The sequence below is a fragment of the Bos grunniens genome, chromosome 2 (assembly GCF_055505025.1).
Source record: "Bos grunniens cultivar Pamir isolate PY7600 chromosome 2, Bosgru_T2T1.0, whole genome shotgun sequence".
Classification (NCBI taxonomy): domain Eukaryota; kingdom Metazoa; phylum Chordata; class Mammalia; order Artiodactyla; family Bovidae; genus Bos; species Bos grunniens.
The window spans coordinates 91,366,863-91,383,358 of record NC_141166.1 but is presented as its reverse complement, the minus strand read 5'-3'; the positions used below and the strand labels follow the sequence as shown (position 1 = coordinate 91,383,358).

The following is a 16,496-nucleotide window of genomic DNA, read 5'->3' as shown; positions in this document are numbered from 1 at the left end:
TTATCCATTTGTTTCTTGTTGAACTGGAGGTAATCATATCTATGGATGATGAGAAGGTCTCACTTTACATGAATTCTTCTCATTTGTGTTTGAAGTGTAACTTCAGCTAGTGGAATGTCTTTGGTCATTGCCTGAACTATGGCGGTGCAGATGGCTGCTGATGCGGTGTGATGGGGGCAGGCACCAAAGAATGTCCTGCTTGCCCTCAAATATTTTTCACTCTGACTGGCTGGATTTGGGTATCACTGAGTGTTGTCATTTCCCAAAGGACAAGGGAAACAGTGAATGAATAGATTTTACAATAAAACAGATCCTTTTGCCTTGTTTAGGAATGTATTGTTTACTCATGGGGAATTGGGGGTATCAAATCTTGGTAATTTTTTTTTTTTGCAATGAATTCAGATCTTTATTTCATTAAAAAACTTTTTTGTTGACGTATAGTTGCATTACAGTATTGTGTCAGTTTCTACTATATAGCAGAGTGAATCAGCTATACGTATACATATATGCCCTCTTCCTTGGATTTCCTTCCCATTTAGGTTACCACAGAGCATTGAGTAGAGTTCCCTGTGCTACACAGTGGGTTCTCACTTGTTATCTATTTTATACATAATATCAATAGTGTGTATATGTCAATCCTAATCTCCCCATTAATCCCTCATGATACCAAATCTTTGGATGGGAACATTGTTTGGCTAAATTGTTTCTGGCACAAAAGACAGCAATGATACAGAATTGCTCTGGCCAGAGAAACAGCCTCCCAACAAAAGGATTTGTGGTGCTGAGCTCTGCCATTTCCAAGGTTTACTGATAAACTATGTATGGTACAGCTGGTCATGGCTCTGAGCAATCTGTCAATCTGTTGTCCTTGGGGCGGATTTTCAAGAAAAAAGATCTACTCAAAGTGCCTTTAATAAGGAGAGATGCCAGATTATTTGCTCTTTAATCTATGAAAGACCAGATATATTGAGAGATCTGAGAGGGTTTCACATTCACACTATTAGAGTCATTGATTTATTCAGTAAGTATTTATTGAACAACTATAAAGTGCCAGCATCTATGCTAGGTAATGGAAACATAAGGATAAATAAGGGGACACGCCAGTCTTTGAATATCTCAGAGTTTAATGGGAAAATGAGGACAATGCAAAACCCACCAAATTAAAAAAAATAAATAAATAAGGTCATCAGCAATTACGTAGACTACCTATACAAAGTATTGGGGAACACAGAATAGAGGATAACTAATTCTTCCTAGAAGTAATCAGGAAAGATTCAAATAAATTATATTTGATTTGAGTGAGTTTAATTTTTCAAAGGAGCAGAGAATTTAAGTATTCTAAGAAAGGGAGAAACAGCTTATTAAGATGGTAGTACTACTATGGGCTGAAGGTTTGTGTCATTCCCAAATTCATATGTGGAAATTCAAGTCTTTGGGAGTTAATTAGGCCATAAAGGTAGAACCTTGATGATGTGAGTACTGCCTTTATGAGAAAAGGCACAAGGAAGCTTTCTCTCTTTCTCTCTCTGCCATGTGAAGACAAAACAAGAAGATGACCAACTACAAACCGGGAAATGCTCTCACATATACCAACTCTGTGAGTGCCTTAATCTTACACATCTTATTCTCCAGACCCATGAGAAATAAATATCTATTGTATAAGTCACTTGGTCTGTGATCTTTTTATAGCAACACAAGCTGACTAAGTACTCACTAACTCATCAGAATAAATGTAAATCATAGTGATTAGCTGTCACTGAACAAAAGCTGAGAGATGGTCACCCTCAACAGATAAATTTCACTGGGCTGGAACATGAAGAATTTTCTAGGGGGAGGGATCCAGCATTAATGGAAGTCCCGAACATTATGAAGTCACTGGAAAAGCTGGTGGGTGAGGAACTGGCATGGAATAAAGGATGCGGACAGAAAGGGGAAGGCCAATAGGAATAAATTTTTCCTTCTTAATAATTTTACTGAGGATCAGCCCTAATCAATTTTATCCCACCAGAGCCCATGTATCCAAATCAAGATGACACTGAAAATATGGAAAATTTAAAATCAATGCCCATGACTGTAATAAAGAGCTGAACTCAGCTTGCACCATAGAGGGTGTCAAGATCTAACTCCAGGCCTTTTAAATTCTGTAAAGTGATGAGCTATGAAAGCATACTGTGCCTGCTCCAGAATGTCAAGTAACTATTATGAAAGTCAGAGCATACTCCTATAACTCCAGGTTTTCCTAGTTTTTGAACCCAAATATCTATCTGTCTATATATATATGTATTTAATTTTTGCTTCCTTTAGGTTTTTGGATTGTATCTGCCTTATATATGAAAAAAGTCACAATGAGGTCATAGAGATTTTGTTTTATAAAAGCAGCCACTGACTATGAACAAGCTCTCAGAGAAAGTCTAAACAGTAACACAATTGTGAGGGTGTCATGAGGCATCGTAAAAATATGCCCCCAAGTCTCTACATTTTAAAAGTGATGTTTAGAGGCCAAAAGCAATACTGCATTTCTTAGAATCAACACTATTGCTAACAGCTTCCTTAAGATAATACATAGGTCTGAAAATTTTTATTAAAAAAATTTTAACATGAGAATTTGCCTCAGTTCAGTCAGTCAGTTCAGTCGCTCAGTCGTGTCCGACTCTTTGCGACCCCATGAATCGCAGCACGCCAGGCCTCCCTGTCCATCACCAACTCCCGGAGTTCACTCAGACTCACATCCATCGAGTCAGTGATGCCATCCAGCCATCTCATCCTCTGTCATCCCCTTCTCCTCCTGCCCCCAATCCCTCCCAGCATCAGAGTCTTTTCCAATGAGTCAACTCTTCGCATGAGGTGGCCAAAGTACTGGAGTTTCAGCTTCAGCATCATTCCTTCCAAAGAAATCCCAGGGCTGAACTCCTTCAGAATGGACTGGTTGGGTCTCTTTGCAGTCCAAGGGACTCTCAAGAGTCTTCTCCAACACCACACTTCAAAAGCATCAATTCTTTGGCGCTCAGCTTTCTTCACAGTCCAACTCTCACATCCATACATGACCACTGGAAAAACCATAGCCTTGACTAGACGGACCTTTGTTGGCTAAGTAATGTCTCTGCTTTTCAATATGCTATCTAGGTTGGTCATAACTTTTCTTCCAAGGAGTAAGCGTCTTTTAATTTCATGGCTGCAGTCAACATCTGCAGTGATTTTGGAGTCCCCAAAAATAAACTCTGACACTGTTTCCCCATCTATTTCCCATGAAGTCATGGGACCAGATGCCATGATCTTAGTTTTCTGAATGTTGAGCTTTAAGCCAACTTTTTCACTCTCCACTTTCACTTTCATCAAGAGGCTTTCTAGTTCCTCTTCACTTTCTGCCATAAGGGTGGTGTCATCTGCATATCTGAGGTTATTGATATTTCTCCTGGCAATCTTGATTCCAGCTTGTGCTTCTTGTAGCCCAGCGTTTCTCATGATGTACTCTGCATATAAGTTAAATAAACAGGGTGACAATATACAGCCTTGACATCCTCTTTTTCCTATTTGGAACCAGTCTGTTGTTCCATGTCCAGTTCTAACTGTTGTTTCCTCACCTGCATATAGGTTTCTCAAGAGGCAGGTCAGGTGGTCTGGTATTCCATCTCTTGAAGAAAATTCCACAGTTTATTGTGATCCACACAGTCAAAGGCTTTTGCATAGTCAATAAAGCAGAAATAGGTGTTTTTCTGGAACTCTCTTGCTTTTTCCATGATTCAGCAGATGTTGGCAATTTGATTTCTGGTTCCTCTGCCTTTTCTAAAGCCAGCTTGAACATCTGGAAATTCATGGTTCATGTATTGTCAAAGCCTGGCTTGGAGAATTGTGAGCATTACTTTACTAGCGTGTGAGATGAGTGCAATTGTGCGGTAGTTTGAGCATTCTTTGGCATTGCCTTTCTTTGGGATTGGGATGAAAACTGACCTTTTCCAGTCCTGTGGCCACTGCTGAGTTTTCCAAATTTGCTGGCATATTGAGTGCAGCACTTTCACAGCATCATCTTTCAGGATTTGAAATAGCTCAACTGGAATTCCATCACCTCCGCTAGCTTTGTTCATAGCTAGTGGAAAGTAAATGAAACTATAAAACAGTAGTGTCACTAGGGGTAAAGAGATTCTTCTGGTAGACAGCCATCCTTCTTGTTTGGAGCAGCAGACAATCTATATCACAGAGTATTGTGCTTTCTGAACAATAGAATTTCTATTGGATTGACCAAAAATTTGTTTGGGATTTTCCATAAGATCTAATGAATTTTTTTGTCAACCCAATAAATACCTTGGAATAAAGGAAAACTTTGACCTAGTTATCATGGAATCAATCTTAGTTTCTGGTGAAGGAATATCTCACTTTATTTAGGACTCTGAGAAGGAAGGAGTTTCCCCTGGACCTTAGAAGTTATACCATAAAGGCCAGGCACTTTTCTCTAATCCTTGCAACAATCCCATTGTGTAAGAGAGGATACTGAGGTTCTGAGCGCAGAAATGATTTGGCAGAAGTGGACTTGAATCCACCTCTGTCTGCCTCTGTTGCTTCCTTACCCCATCCTGTGACTTCCCTGTGAAGACTCCCCATTCTGTTTAAAATATGACCTGGCCAGATGTTTTTCATGCAGAACCCTGATGATCACTCAGACCCAATTTTGAGGAGTTGGGAGACAGAACTTGAGGAGTGACAACCACCTTCTCCCATGTGATTTAGGACTGTGACAGATTCTTGAGGCATATGTCAATATGGGATATGTTTGAAATGCTTTACATACATTAGCTTGATTAATCTTCACCCAATCCTATGTGGTAGGCACTATTAGTATCATTCCCATTTTAAAGATCATTTGCCCAAGATCACACAACTAGTCTTTGGTGAAGGTGGCATTTGAAGCCAGGTAATCTGACCAACCTAGATAGCATATTAAAAAAACAGAGATTTTTTTTGCCAACAAAGGTCCGTCTAGTCAAGGCTATGGTTTTTCCAGTGGTATTTATGGATGTGAGAGTTGGACTGTGAAGAAAGCTGAGCATCAAAGAATTGATGCTTTTGAACCGTGGTGCTGGAGAAGACTCCTGCGAGTCCCTTGGACTTCAAGGAGATCCAACCAGTCCATTCTAAAGGAGATCAGTCCTGGGTGTTCATTGGAAGGACTGATGTTGAGGCTGAAACTCCAGTACTTTGGCCACCTCATGCAAAGAGTTGACTCATTGGAAAAGACTCTGATGCTGGGAGGGATTGGGGGCAGGAGGAGAAGGGGACGACAGAGGATGAGATGGCTGGATGGCATCACAGACTCAATGCACATGAGTTTGGGTGAACTCTGGGAGTTGGTGATGGACCGGGAGGCCTGGCGTGCTGCGATTCATGGGGTCACAAAGAGTCGGACACAACTGAGCAACTGAACTGAACTGAACTGAACTGAATCTGATTTGGAAGCATATACTTTTCGCCATCAGGCAGTATGTACATACATATATAGAGGTAATGCGTTTCTGTTTCTTTCTCCTATAGATAGATGTCTAACCAGTTCTCAGTAATCCAGAGATTGGTTGTCTCTTTTATGGATTATAGCATTATTTCATTTTCCCATATTTTTTATCTCATGAAAATTTCATCAGAGTATATATTATTTAGACACATTGGGGAAATTTAAGACCATTGATTTATCAAATAGCCAATGAGCACCAACTCTGTCCAAGACGTTATTCTAGAAAATAACCAAAAAATAAAAAATGTGGTATCAGAATCTCTGACCTTATTATTATCTCAAGGGAAGATTAGATTTAAGAGGTAAAACAAGAGAAACAGCATAAAAATTATATATACAGTTTAGGGTGGATCAATTAAGTGATCACACCTTTTTGCTGAGATGAGCAGAAGGGCTTCTAGGAGGTTTGATGTGTCAGAAGAGTTTGGGTAGCAGGGCTGACTGGCTTCTCTGTTTTATAGCCACACTGTCACACCCTCAGTTTCTCTTTCCTCCCTTTTAAAGTGCTCTGGTAATTCTGGGTGTTCAGAATATCTTTTTTGGGTAATTATCAAAGTTGCAATTTTATATGAATCTATAGTATTTGATTAATATCTATCTTACCCACTGGTTTACAAACTCCTTACGGGCAGAGGTTATGCTGCTTTTGCTCATGTTTGAATTTCCACTGTCTAGCCTGACACATAATAGGTGGTATTGAATAAACACTGGGTGAGCCAGTAGAGCCAGGGTTTTAAGTAGGGAGAGAAGTCATGTGAACAAAGGCAAGATGGCAGTACGATAATGGGTTCACTAAAGGAAGGGTTTACAGGGAGCCAAAGCTGGGAAATACATTGAGATCATGCTAAGGAGGGCCTGGGATGCCAGAATGAAATGGCTATATTAAGTTGGAAAGCTCTTGGAGAAAAACCATCAGAGTAGCAATATGAACATAGCTGAACACTTATCGGGAGTGGTGTAGAGGACAAATTAACAGGGAACATCAGTAAGGCTCCTAGAAGGGCCTGTATCCAAAAGCTTGGTCCTTCCTCCCACTATGTCTGTATTAGACAGGGTTCTCTAAGAAGCAGAACAAAGAAGATGGGTATACATATAGACACACACACACACACACATATATATGTATATATGTTATATAAATATAGATAGATTGATAATTCCTTATAATGAATTGGCTAACATGTTTATATAGGTAAGAAGTTTCACAGTCTGTGGTCTGAAAGCTGGAGACTCAGGAAATCCAAATCTAAAGACCTGAGAACTAAAGAAGTCAGTATTTTTTTTTTAAATTTATTTATTTTAATTGGAGGCTAATTACTTCACAATATGGTGCTGGTTTTGCCATACATCCACATGAGGTCAGTATTTAAATCTCAGTATGAGAGCTGAGAGGAGACACACAGGAAGCACTTTCCTCCGCCGTTTGTTCTATTTGAGCCCGCAGTGGATTGGTTGATACGTACCCACACTGGGGAGGGTGGTCTGCTTTACTGAGCCCTCTGGTATAAATGCTAAACTCATCCAGAAACCCCCTCATAGACACATCCAGAAGTAATTAATCTGGCAGGTCAAGATGAAAAGAGCCTCAAATTCTGCAGGCAGATAAAGAGATTGGAAGCCTTAGAAAGTATTGCTAAATTTGATCACAGTAAAAGATATCTGTGTGGAGCAGAAACCAGATGGTAAAGGGTTAAGGAGTGGAAACCAAGGCCTCAGAGGCCATATATGCAGACTAATTTTCAAGAATTTTGACAATGACAAAAAGAGGATGCTATGGTAATTGCTTGATGGGTCAACCCTATAGAGGGAAAGATTTTAAAATAGAGACGATCTGAACATATTCTAAGTACAGGGGATGGGACTACAGAGATGAAAAAAAAAAATCAAAATATATGCTATGAAAGAGAGAATTATTCATGAAGAATTGCTTTAGAATTGGTATTAAAGCAGTAGGATGAGGACCAATATTCATAATTAAGGTAGAGTTGATTCTTACTCTGAATCAGAAGACATGAGATAAAATTGATGGAAGATGCAGAAAGAAGTTTCCAGAGGAGAAAAGCAATATGAAAATGTCTGCACTGAGCTATCTCATTCTTATCAGTAACAATAAGAACCAAAACCATTTTTCATAATAAAAAGAAACACATTCAACACTATGAAATATAGAGGGCTGAATGCTCGTGTTAACCGTGTCTTATTTTCTGTGTTCTGATGCTTTAACGTTAAGACCCTTGCTGACCCTGCAGGAACTGCTTTTTCCTGGGTTCGGGTTCGCTAATTCTTAGGTGAACAACTTGCCAGTGAGTGTGCTTTTCAAATGCAACTCAGCCAAATCAGAGCCCACATCCCCAACTACCTCCTCTCCTTTGGGTTCAAATACTCCGGGATCATTATCCACCTGCCCTAATTACCTGTGGGGCAGATACCAGACAACTAGGAACAGCTCCTGTGCCCCAGAGCCCATTGAAATTATTCAAACTAGCCAGTCCTAAAGCTGCTTACCTTGCCTCACCCATTGCTTACTATGGAAGCCATAGAAGAAGTTCTTGCTCACATTTTGCTCCCTCCCTCTGCCTCCTTGACTGATCCTAATGTTTCCCCATGTGGCCCCTCCGTGGTGTACGCACCTCTTCACTTGGAAACTGTGATCAGCAAGCTATCTTTTTAGTGGCAATCATCTGTTGATCCATTGGCTTACCATACGTAAATAATAACAAAACCAATAAAAACAATACCTTATGATTGTGGACCTTACACTTCATACTTCATTCATAAAGCAGGTAGACTTAGAAAGTAGTTTTCAAAAGAGTAAGGAATAATTATTCTTCAATTTAAGTTTTATATTAAACACTATTTTATATCATTATGGACATCTTCTTTGTGGATATTTATGGTTTTTAGGATAATCATAACTAATGTCAATTTATGATGAAACTTAGACATGCATTTTTAAATATAAAAATCAAGGCATGTGCCAAATTTGAAAATATCCACATAACCCATGAATCACAGTTCTGAGGTTTATAAAGAGAGGAGCTGAACTCATAGTAATAAGGAAGCTGGATGTGACTGTCTGCATTAAATAGGACATCATCTCCACAAATCCCCTCTGTGTACATCTCTGTGGATAGAGTCAGCAACTGAGCGGCGAGGCTATCAGTGGGCCTCTCAAATGAGAGTAACATCCTTTCTGTCCATTTCCATTTGCTCTTAATTCGGGGCACCAATCCTATTTTGGAAACAATCTTCATTTTGATGGGCTCAAACACAAACTCAAGTGTTGATTCTGAGTAAGGGTCAAAGAATGTCACTTTTCTGTTGCATCTGACATTGTCAACTAGTTCCCTTAAGAAGAAAGACCTGAACCAGCAGTGTAAGATGTAAGCACACATCAAGTAATGAGCTTTAGACTGAGCTGACCCATTACTTACTGTTCTGCAAATGTTAATAATAGTGATGTAACCAAACTGTTTATACAGTCAGCCTGTTATATTAAATTACATGTATTCACTGTCTCCCCTGAGTAGCTTTGTCATAATGAGTGGCGACTTTTATAAATTATATAATGACTAGTTACTTTAAAATATTGTAACAGTTGCAAAAGGTTATCATCAAAGTTCTAATTGGAAGGTTGATGGTTCACAGGGTGACTAAACTTCTAGCAAGATTACAGATTGAAGCTATATTGGGTGCAATAGTGTCTGAACCTACCACTTTAGCTTCACTCTTGACTTTTATAATTCTGATTATTTTGATATTGCTTAACAGAGCTGCTATTTCACTTACCTGAACGTTCTAAAGGATGGATGCCACAAAGCAATTAATTTAGAACTCAAATGCATTGAGAGAAGCATTGTCTTTTGTTTTCATTTTTTAGTATTACTATCATGTTTTGATTGTTTATAAAAACACTCATCTCATCTACAGGAAACCCAATAAATTTGAATAAAAAGGAAGTTTTACAAAGGCAGCTGTGAAGGTATTTAATGCTGTAGTTGTAGTGTTGAATCTTTACTATTAAGAAAAAAACAATTTACAAGTTTCTCCAATTGAACATATGTACCAAGTTAATAAGATTTCCTGTGTAACTCATAAAGTGAGCTTTAGAGAAGTGTTTGGTTAGGCTTCTGAAAAGGCTATCATCTTAAATGTCCATTATTTCTTTGATTTTTGAAATCTTCTTACACTTGTAAATGTATGAAAACTACACAATTACATTATATATTTAAACTATATAGAGACTTGCAATTAATATATATAGTTATATTAATAATGCAAATATTTGTATATCATATGTAATATATATTATTAGTTTATTTATATTAATACATATATTAATAATGCAAGTCTTTTTCTTTAAGTTTTTTAAAAAAGTATTTATTTATTTAGCTGTTTGCCTGGTCTTAGTTATGACCCTCGGGATCTTCGATTTTCATTGCAGCATGTAAGATCTTTAGTTGCAGCATGCAAACTCTTACATGTGGCACATGGGATCTAGTTCTCTGACCAGGAATTGAATCCTGGGTCCCCTGCACTGGGAGCTCAGAGTCTCAGCCACCAGACCACCAAGGAAGTCCCTAAACTCTATTTTTTCAAAGTTATCTTCTGTTTTTGAAAATTCTATATAGCCTCTGTGATAAAATTGTAGCTTTATTTACCTGCTAATGCCTTCTGCTCTTCTGAGCATGAAGACCCCATGGTCCTTGAGAGTGCGGTCATGTGTTTTCACAAGCATAATTCAGAAAGGACCTTTGTCGCTCAAGAAAATCTAGATCATGAGCTAAATAATCAAGGCTTAATTTTATTAATACCTAGGTTGTTTAACTACAGAAAATGGTTTTTCCTCTGGTTTGTTGATATATCAGCCTCTAGAAATAAAAGAGTAAATACGCATAGCAAAAATGGAATGTCCTTGACATTTAAACTCATTTGTTATTCAGTCATTTGTTTACCAAATAAATTTTAGCAAATAGGGCAATAACACCAGAATGAGAATTTGGGTACTGTTGTTTATGGGCAGAAACAAAGAAAACCTTTAAGAAGTAAACAGACTAACACATTCGTAGATTTCTTTTACTGGAAAAACATCATATTGGATAAGAGAGAGTAAGGAGTCTCTGTCGGGGTAGGAGGGTCACTGAAGGAGTGACATCCTGACCCTTTGGAAGTACCTTATTTCTCTCAAACTGTTTTGAGAATTAAAATAGGCAAGTGTACTTTTCCTTTTCAATAAGTGACACCCTAAGTCGGGGGTCTGCAGACTTCTTTCTGAAGTGGGCTGGATAGCAAATATGTTGCCACGGCACAGTCCTCCCACTGCAGAGAGAAAGCAACCAGGGACAATACGTAACGAAGTGTGTGACTCTCTTCCAATAAGACTTTACTTTTGAACTCTGAAATTTGAATATTATATTAGCTTCATGTGCCACAAAATATAATACTTCTTTTGATTTTTCTTTCAACCATTTTAAAACACAGTTGTTCTTAGCTCACTGCTGTACTAACACAAGAGTTCTGGATCTGACCCTTGGGCAGTAGTTTGTTGACCCCTGTCTTAAATAATAATCTTATTAAAAATCTCATATACATATACTTTAATATACTTACGCATTCTAACTTTTTTTTGCCAGAAAATTAAAACTTAAATTATAATTCTGTGTTCACTAAACACAATTCTTGTAAACATGTCCAACTCTCAGCCCAAATAAAGACTATAATCTTATCACATCTGTGACAGAAGCCCAGACAAAGAATCCCCCAAGTCCTGAGTTTCTCTATATTACACTCAAGCTTTCCTTAGTCTCATTTGTAACCTTTTCATTCACTGGAGACAATGTGGTACAGGGCCATAACCTCTTTACTCCTCCTTTCTCTCTTTCTGTGTCCACTCTCTTTCCTTACTTACATCAATTTTAGGCTACATAGGACAAAAGGAATTTTAATTTGCTACAATACAGCAAGAGGGAAAATAGCAGAGGGAAGGAAACTAATGAGGCTAGGAAGGTGAGAGATGAAAAGAAAAGGTGAAAGAGAGAAGCACAAAAATGAGGTGGTTTTTCATAAGTCAGCAAAGGATGTGTAAAGAGAGGTGGAATACTGTTTTTAGCCCTTTTCTTTGCCACTTCTCCTCCTCTTCCTGTTTCTCCTGCTTCACCCCCAACTCATTCATTTGCCCTCAGGTGCGAGCTTGGCCCTGTGTCTTGCATGTGTGCTGCTGCTACTGCTAGGTCACTTGAGTCGTATCCGACTCTGTGCGACCCCACAGATGGCAGCCCACCAGGCTCCTCCGTCCCTGGGATTCTCCAGGCAAGAGTACTGGGAGTGGGGTGCCATCTTACCTGATTCTTTCACTCCTACTTCTTCTTTTATCATTTACTTCACAGCAGTGACCTTGGGCTCATCATCTTGAATGTGTTGCTACAACTTGCCTTTCACCTCTCTGCTTCCAGCCTCTCCAGGTAACCACCCTACAGGCCGTACCCCCTGGCCTCTGTGGGTGTGACCAGGCTCTGCAGAGCAGCATCAGGCTCTACTGAGTGCAGGCCTCCTGCTTCCTGGAGCATTGTGGCAGCAGCGTGAATTGTCCCCTCTTGCATTTGCATTAAGAAATGATACAACTGGATTTGTACGTTTACACAGCAGATAATTATTCTGGCTCCTTTCATTTGTTTTTTAAATACAGAATTTAGCTTTTATCATTCTTTTCCATATACTTGTTGACTTGTCTGATATATTGGGGAACATGTGTACACTTGTGGTACCACTGTAAAATTCGAATTCCAATTCATGGGTTTGGTTACACTCATTTTTTTCTAATAAATGGATTCACTAATGAAAAGCATTAAAATTATTTCATTGTAAAATTTTTAGGTGTTGGGTAACATTTCACTTGGAGAAGGCGATGGCACCCCACTCCAGTACTCTTGCCTGGAAAATGCTATGGACGGAGGAGCCCGGTAGGCTGCAGTCCATGGGGTCGCTCAGAGTCGGACAGGACTGAGCGACTTCACTTTCACTTTTCACCTTCATGCATCGGAGAAGGAAATGGCAACCCACTCAAGTATTCTTGCCTGGAGAATCCCAGGGACAGGGGATCCTGGTGGGCTCCCTTCTATGGGGTCGCAAAGAGTTGGACATGACTGAAGCTACTTAGCAGCAGCAGCAGCAAACATGGTTAGATTATACAAGTGTATCAGTCATAATTTGATCAAAGAAGCAGAACCATTTGGAGATACACGTAAAGTAAGGGATTTGACCTTTCCCAATTATGAAAGCTGGTTAAATACTCATTCTATACATTATTTTTGTGTCTAGTGCTGGAGTTTGAAGACCTATCAAGCTCAATATAATCTCTGACCCTCAATTTCCTCATTTGTTAAATAAAAATCATACTTACCTAGTAGAGTTTTTAAGTATTGAAATCAGTGTTAAGCAAAATAGTGTAATAATATGCTTTATTGTAGTTCTTAGTTTGCAGGAGGAACTCAATGTATTTCACCAATAATTATTATTAATAATTATGATTATTACCTTTTTAGTACCAACACTTACTAGCTATGTACAAAGTATATAGCTTTTCTTAGACTCAGGTTCTCACCTATAAAACAAAGCCATTAATACTTAATTCAAATTGCATTGTGAGAATTACATGAGAAAGTAAATCCAAAAGCAAAGTCTTACATAAAGACAGAACTCACTGAAACTCTTCAATTCTCCTAATTCTAAGACTGCTTTAGTTTCATTAGCAGCCCTGCCATGTCATTATCTTGTCTTGAGCTTGTCATCATTTAAATCCTTGGAACTTCTTTAATCTGTGTGATTAAATATCTCTGCCATTCTACGCTCAAATTTTTTTGTTTATCCAGCTCAATACATGATTTGACATTTATCTTTATTTTCTTTCAATGCAATAAATGTCTACCCCACATCTCAGAATGCCCAGAGTTTTTTCAAATGTGGTTCTGGGTCCAGTAGATTATTTTTCCTTACCAATTCATCTAAGATATTAGGTTGAGCCTTGTAAAATTGCTGTTTTTGTAGGTCAAAATGGTCACACATGGGCAGTTGTATATGGTTCAGCCTAATATTTATTACAAAGTTGAATAGAATGGAACCAAGGACATGATTGTGAACTAACTCTTTATTAGTAGTCTTGACCTTTTATGGGTCATGAATCTCTTTGAGAATCTAATAGAAGCTATTAAATTTTTTTTCTGGATACACACACACTTCTTAATACCATCATTTTATTGCATTGGATATTCATTTCCTTTAGGGAGAGACATAATATAAAACACATTTTTAAAAAGGTTTCTCTTATTCTCAACTTTAATGTGAAAATGTTTATTGCTTTGAAATCATAGTAATATAAATTGTGTATAAAACCAAAAATGTAAACCTTAATCAAGTTCAGCTTTTAATTTCAATGGGAAAGCAGCTATTTTCTGGCTTGGATAAGAAGTCAAGAGTGTGGAGTGAACTTACATGGCTCTGTGAAAATCTTTTGGCAATCAATTTTGAGTTTTCATTTCTGTGCCTACAAATGCTGGAAACTCCTACTGACAAATGTCTGTTATACCAAAAAGAAAAAGAATCAGAACTCCCACTTTGGGATTTTGCTAGATGAGAATAGGTTTGTTTCAAGGAATTTCTGAGGTCTTCAGGTAGAATTTATATCATACCACATCGTATACTTTGAAGTCAAGGAGTTGAATTTTCATAAGTCCTGCCAGTCAGCACAGTAATGATTATAACTGTGTATGACTGAATATCTCATTTTCAGGTCATCTGAGGAGAAGTAACCTTTCAGAAAATTCTGTGGTGTTTCCAAATGTTGGTAGATACTGGTTTTCTTTTAAAAATGACAGAACTGTGTTATTTTTTATTTCAACTTACAGAACTACTTTCTCCAGCAAATGAAAGTTTTCAGTTTATCTCTGATCTTTTGTTCCAGAGTCTCTGGTTGAAAGTGCTCATATATTTAAAGCAGTATCTCTAATGCTGACTCTAGGGATTTAATGAAAAGGTTGATGCAAAAGTAATTGCGGTTTTTGGATTGTTGAAACTTGCCATTTGATAATTGGAATACATTCTTAAATAAATGCAGTTATATTATACATCATTTTAATGTTCTTTTCTCACTCCATGTTTTTTTGACTTGCTGTTTATTTTATATGTGTTTTAGACTAAGGAAATGACAAAACGTAAATTCAAGCGATTTACTTATTCAAGTTCAAAATGGGTCGTAAAGCAGTGGAGACAACTAGCAGCATCAACAATGCATTTGGTCCAGGAACTGCTAGGGAATGTCCAGTGCAGTAGTGGTTCAAGAAGTTTTTCAAAGGAGATGAGAGGCTTGAAGATGAGGAGTGCAGTGGCTGGCCATCGGAAGTTGACGATGATGAGTTGAGAGCAGTCATCGAAGCTGGTCTTCTTACAGTTTACAAGAAGTTGCTGAAGAACTCAACGATGACCATTCTACAGTCGTTTAGCATTTGAAGCAAATTGTAAAGGTGAAAAAGCTCAATAAGTGAGTGCCTCATGAGCTGATTGAAAATAAAGAAAAAATTTGTCTTTTTGAAGTGTCGCCTTCTCTTATTCTACACAACAATGAACAATTTCTTAATTGGATTGTGACATGTGACAAAAAAGTGGATTTTATATGACACTGGCGATGATAAACTCAGTGGTTTTGCCTCATCTACCATGTTCACCTGACCTCTTGCCAGCTGATTACCACTTCTTTGAGCATCTCTGCAACTTTTTGCAGGGAAAACTTTTCCACGACCACCAGGAGACAGAAAACACTTTCTAAGAATTCATTGAATCCCGAATTTTTATGCTACCAGAATAAACAAACTTGTTTCTCATTGGTAGTAATGTGTTGATTGTAATGTTCCTATTTTGATTAATAAAGATGTATTTGAGCCTAGTTATAATGATTTAAAATTCATGGTCTGAAACCAAAATTAGCTTTGCATCAACCTAATAATATTCCTGAATGGCTGAAAATATTGAGCCATTTCAGAATGGCATCCTCCATAACAAATGGTTCTGAGTGAATTTCTTCTGAGAAACCATTACATTCAGCGGGGATGGTTCTGTCCAGAGTTAACCTGTCTTGTTTTAAAGTCTCTTTCTTTTATATCAAATGAAGGAACTCCATATTCTGCTCCTCTATCTTGGAAAAACTTCTTGGCAAGATGGTTTAGGTCCTCAGTCATGATGAGAATGTCTTTCACAGCAGTCACCAGATGTTTCAGGCTGTTGATGCCCACTCACATGAATGCATTTTCATATGCAACACTAGGTTCATAAGTATAGGTGGAATTGATCTCATCATTACCTTTTTTATCAAACTGCATGATAATTGTTGCTTGAAGATCCTTAAGGACAAGGATCCTGCAGAAGTGGCATTTCCCACAGAGAAAGAAGACCAGCATTACCTACTTTCTCAAGCCACAGGAGTTGTATAATTATTATGTGGTTTATTATAGTACTTGAAAGATGAACAGTCATAAGCATGTTCCAAGTAAAACTCTCTAATTGATAAGACATAATGTTTTATTATTAATAACAAGTTAATCTGCAAACACTTGCATTAACTGTCTTAATATTATTGTTATAAATCATCATGATTATTGGTTAAAATATGATAACTACAGCAACTTTGCTCAAAATTTAGCTTTCAAATCCCCCAAGTAAATGGCGCTTAGCCAATCCATCCCCCAGTTGGCTAAACCTTCACCTAGAGATTTCTTCCATTCTACATTCATTTTTATTTATGATCCCAACTAACATTATGGTTATATGTTTTGCTCCAATTTTTTTTTCCCATAGGCCCTGGTAATCTTAATGTGGTTATTATTTCCATCTGGTTTTTACCTTTGTTGAACATCTTCCATTGTAGAATTTATTCTCTTCCCTGACTTCTTCCTCCTACAAGCTGAAGTATATTGTTAATGCCCTTCCAACAATCCCAAAGGGAGCAGTG

General features: G+C 37.9%; 1 long non-coding RNA gene across 1 annotated transcript in view; it reads left to right on the top strand.

The window, feature by feature from the left end:
* Positions 1-15,075, top strand: part of LOC147378332 (uncharacterized) — a 33,493-nt gene extending 18,418 nt beyond the window's left edge. The window contains exon 3 of the long non-coding RNA XR_015146106.1: positions 14,688-15,075. This is a non-coding gene — a long non-coding RNA (uncharacterized LOC147378332). The remainder of the gene's footprint in view (positions 1-14,687) is intronic.
* The last annotated feature ends 1,421 nt before the right edge of the window (positions 15,076-16,496 follow it).